This window comes from Podarcis vaucheri (genome assembly GCF_965113315.1).
Source record: "Podarcis vaucheri genome assembly, chromosome: 11".
Taxonomy (NCBI): domain Eukaryota; kingdom Metazoa; phylum Chordata; class Lepidosauria; order Squamata; family Lacertidae; genus Podarcis; species Podarcis vaucheri.
The window spans coordinates 23,706,930-23,711,918 of record NC_138749.1 but is presented as its reverse complement, the minus strand read 5'-3'; the positions used below and the strand labels follow the sequence as shown (position 1 = coordinate 23,711,918).

The 4,989-nt window shown below is 40.9% G+C and overlaps 1 pseudogene across 1 annotated transcript; it reads left to right on the top strand.

The window, feature by feature from the left end:
- The first annotated feature begins 4,222 nt into the window (after positions 1-4,222).
- Positions 4,223-4,757, top strand: LOC309514533 (small ribosomal subunit protein uS11 pseudogene; annotated as a pseudogene). Its single transcript has one exon. The product of its transcript is annotated as a small ribosomal subunit protein uS11 pseudogene (transcript).
- The last annotated feature ends 232 nt before the right edge of the window (positions 4,758-4,989 follow it).

The following is a 4,989-nucleotide window of genomic DNA, read 5'->3' as shown; positions in this document are numbered from 1 at the left end:
ATGCCAATAAACGCAACTTCTGGTGAAGGGAACAAGATAAGACTTGCTACTAGGTGCAAAAATGAGGTGTTCCTTTGTCCTAACAACCCTCAGCGCAACCTGAAATAGTTTGGGAGCTGGGCTTAATGCTGCCAGACACCTGCGTGCACTTCATTAATAATACAAACTATAAATGTTGGAACTTTGACATGCCCAGGTTTCCATCTCCCCCCTTCATCTTTGATTTACCTATAATGTAGGTAGTTAGGAGGTCTGGAGCATTCAAAAGCTTGTTATTTTGTGATACTTTGGTTGAACCTAATGAAGGTATTGCTTTACAATGGTTTTTTAAATTATTTCTACTGGACTAGCACAACTCCTTTTGATTCTCCGCCATCCACCCTTCCCTTCTTAGGCCTTAGCTTGGGGTGGGAGGGTATTCGTGAGGAAATTCATGGGGGAATTCTTGGACTTATCTTATTGAAGTTAGGCTTAAAGGAGTTCAGCGGTTTCCTCAGCTTCTTTGGCTGTGTCCGGGAGCCCCAAGGTTATGAGTCAGTGTAGCTGTATCAATAAGCAGTGCAACGGTAGACGGGAGAACAATAAAGGTAGAACAATAAAGCAATAAAAGGATAAGCTAGTTAAAACAAGGCGACAAGACAGACCGCCGATAGTCCTTAAGGTCCTTGAGGTGTAGTTTTGAGGTCTTGAAGAGGCTAAAACTGATAAAACTAATAAAAATGCTTAATTGAAGTCGGAGGCTCTAATTAGGCTGCTACCTCCGTCGCCATCTTTGCTTGATCAAATACCACCTTGCAAAATAGTTTTTACCTGTCTTCCACAAAAGCCAGATGCACTGCAGGGCCATATTTTGCCAGTAATAAAGGCGCTGGCCACGTTTGTTGGCAGACTGAGCGTGTGCCTTGGAACTGCAACTGCTTTGCTAAGGAGGAAGTTATATTTTGGGAAGGTTTGTCTTCTATAAGTTCTAAGCAACCTGAGTTCCCCAGAACTCAGTTTGAAGAAGTTTGTATAAACTTCTTTGAACCGCCCTGAAATCTTGTGATGAAGGGCGGCATGTAAATTAATTGATTAAATAAAATTATTAATAATACTACTACTAAATTTAATAAATAAATAATACAGGGGTGAAAGTATACCTAGAGCATTTATTGTTAGGAGTGCCACCTCTTTCAGGTAGGAGAGCATTTCAAATTCAAGCTACTACGTAAAAAACGTTCTGCTGGTTAAGCATTTATTTTACTTTTAGTACATGTTCAAAGGCATATGACTCATTCCAGGAAAATGTGACAATCCCCTCTATGCCTATTGAGATGTCAGCTTTTCAAGCTGGACTCCCAGGAAGCATTTTCTAGTTAAGTTCTTTGGCAGGAAAATCTTCACCTCACAGACTGCCACTTGAAGGGGTGAGAATCCTGCCAATAAAAAGATTGGTAAGCCTAGGGGTAAAATGGGTGGGGTGCCTATGGTTATAGCTTCAATCAACCTTTGTCAAACATGTGAAAGTTCATATATTGAGGGAGGATATGTGTCATGATAATGTCCCTGGACAGATGTTGCAAAAGATTGCGGAAAATAATTTTGCAGTGTTAAAGAGTCTTTTACTGTAGCACATGACACATTTAAGAATTGCTGACACGGATGTAATTTCCTCCTAATCACAAAAACATGTTCAGAACTATAGTTAGTATTGCAGACTTTAGCAAATGGAGCCCTAGAGCCTAGAACAGTGGTTCCAAAACTGGTCTGGGAACCATGGTTTGTGAGCTTCAATCATGGGATCTGTAAATAACAGTTACAATATTGAATTACAGTGGTACCTCAGGTTAAGTACTTAATTTGTTCCAGAGGTCAGTTCTTAACCTGAAATTGTTCTTAACCTAAAGCACCACTTTAGGTGGAGCATGATTTCTGTTCTCATCATGAAGCAAAGTTCTTAACCTGAAGCACTATTTCTGGATTAGCGGAGTCTGTAACCTGAAGCGTATGTAACCTGAAGCGTATGTGACCCGAGGTACCACTGCATATGGAATTTAAAGTATAATACAATAAAATGCAATTTTAACAAATAAAAGAAGCAATTAAAATCATCGTACATCTAGCACAGGCATACATAGGCAAACTCCGGCCCTCCAGATGTTTTGAGACTACAAGTCCCATCATCCCTGACCACTAGTCCTGTTAGCTACGGATGATGGGAATTGTAGTTCGAAAACATCTGGAGGGCTAGAGTTTGCCTATGCCTGATCTAGCACATTGAATGACAATTGCTACAACGGGAGAAAAACCGTTTGGTGGTCTGCCAAGTGGCCCAGATCAGTTGAGAGTTTTGGCAGACTATTTCATGATATTTTCCTGTTTGTTGTAATGTGCTGTGCTTGATGCTATATGATTTTTACTCATATTTTTACACTAAATTTTCTGGTTTAAGCTACTAATGAATATGCAGTCTTAATCACCACCATCCTGATTATAGCTGGTTTCAGCCAGACAGCAGAAGTTGATGGCTGCCATAGAATTCAAAGCACAATTTTACAAAGCAGTTTAGGCAGCTCAAATTAAATATAAGACCTATTAAATGACCCAAGGTAAACTATTCAGTTCTGATATTTGACAAATCTGTTCTTTATAAAATGCTTTAAAAATGTCTCTGGCTTTGCAGGAGTGGCTGCATATATGTGTGGTATGGATCTCTTCAGCAATTCAGTGCTCTCTATTACTACTTTGTCTCTGGCCATCTGCTGCTTTTACTCACTTTTGGTTCTGACTGGCTTCTTTTGCCAGCTAATTGGCAGGAAACAATTCAACTGGCCAAGGTAGCAGTACTGTGATGGGAAAGCATGCACAGTTGAATTTCTGCCAGTCATGCAAAACTTAAAGCTGGAGATGATGATGATGATGTACGCATAAACACCCACTGCTTATATGCCAAAATGGCTTCTAAGCAGTTTACAACAATAAAACCAGATCCTCAGGTGGGGGTGTTATCATTTATTGCATTTATATACCAACTTTCTGCCAAGGTGATGTACAGTTTTGTACTAAAACAAAACATATAAATATAGCCTGGGGCTGAGGGTGCAAACAGCTCAACTAAAGCAGACCCTGACACTGTATTGTCTTTACCTTTCTGCCTCACTCTCTTCTACTTACATTGCAAGCATATTTGTATGTGGCACCCAGGGGAGAAAAAAGCATGACTGCTTCTTGCACGCAGCTAAAAGTGCTCTTCACCAAGAAGGATTGTGCTTCACTTGAAAAAAATCATTGGTTGCATAACAGATTCACCATGGCAATTCTCCACAAGAAGCAAAAGCAATGTGCAAGTTTGCTTTTCAGCTCTTAAATCTGGAGTATATACTAGAGTCTGTACTTTTAGTATATTCAAGTGTCAGCTCAGCTGAATGGTGGCGGTTAGTCTATAAAAAACATGTGTATGAGTGTGCTGCATAATTTATTGATTTATTAAATTTGTATACAGCCCTTTATCTACAGATCTCAGGGTAGCCGGCAATATAAAAATACAAAATACATAATAAAAGCAAGAATTAAAACGACAACAACCTCCTCTCCCGCATCCTACATTTAAAATGGGTATCGGATAGTAATCAGCCAAAGGCCTGGCTGAAGAGGAATGCTTTCATCTGGCATCTAAAGGTATATAATGAAGTGTCAGCCAAACTTTCCTGGGGAGAGCATTCCACAAGTGGGGCGCCACTGCAGAAAAGGCCTGGTCTCATGTTGCCACCTTCCAGAACTCTCGTGGAGGCATGTGAAGAAGGGCCTCTGAATATGATTGCAGGGTCTGGGTTGGTTCACCTGAGCCATTTAAGGCTTTATAGGTCAAAACCTGCACTTTGAATTGAACCCAGAAGCTAATTGCCAGTCAATTATAAAATGCATGTTGCTGTTACAAATAGGTCAAATAAAATTAATTCAACTGAAAACAATAAAACAGCAAAGAAGACATTGTAGTGGTGGCTTGGTTCACCAAGCACTGTAAACCAGACTAGCTGCCTGGGGCCATGTATGGGGTCCTAGAGAGGAACCTTCAGCTGATTTGTTTTCTTCTCCCTGGTCTTTTTAAAAAAATGAACCTTGGCTCAGTGTGGTTGCAAGTACAAAAAGGTCCAGGGAGAAACAAAGCAGCCATGAGTTCCTTCCTGGGAGCTCACATTTTCACATAGTTCCAGTAAGTCAAAGTTTGACTTCCCTTGTTGTACAAAACAGGCCAGTATAGCTCTTCCTTTCCGGTGTTGGTCGCTGCCTGCAGAGACGGGCGAAAATGGCACCTCGTAAGGGCAAGGAAAAGAAGGAAGAACAGGTTATCAGTCTGGGACCACAGGTGGCTGAAGGAGAGAATGTGTTTGGAGTCTGCCACATCTTCGCTTCCTTCAATGACACTTTTGTCCATGTAACTAACCTGTCTGGCAAGGAAACAATCTGCCGAGTACCTGGTGGCATGAAAGTGAAGGCTGACAAGGATGAGTCTTCTCCTTACGCTGCTTTGTTGGCTGCCCAGGATGTAGCTCAGAGATGCAAGGAGCTGGGAATCACTGCCCTTCACAGTGGCTACAGGTGGAAATAGAACAAAGACTCCTGGGCCTGGAGCCCAGTCAGCCCTCAGAGCTCAATCTGGCATGAAGATAGGGTGCATTGAGGATGTCACCCCTATCCCTTCAGACAGCACTCACAGAAAGAGTGGTCGCCGTCTGTAAACAGTAGCTGTTATCTTTCATCATTAAAGCTTTCCAATATTATTATTAATTAAAATAGGCCAGCCAGTACATATAAAAAAAGATTAAAATACAGAAACCCCAAGGCCAGAAATAACATAGAACATAGGACACTTATTTCTGTAATTTAACATAATGTAACATAGGACAATTATTTCTGTAATTTAGAAACTTAACAGGAATCCCTCCAGACAGAAATAATGCAATAACACGGGGAAGGCTTTGCAGAACAACTAATAAAACAGACTGATGT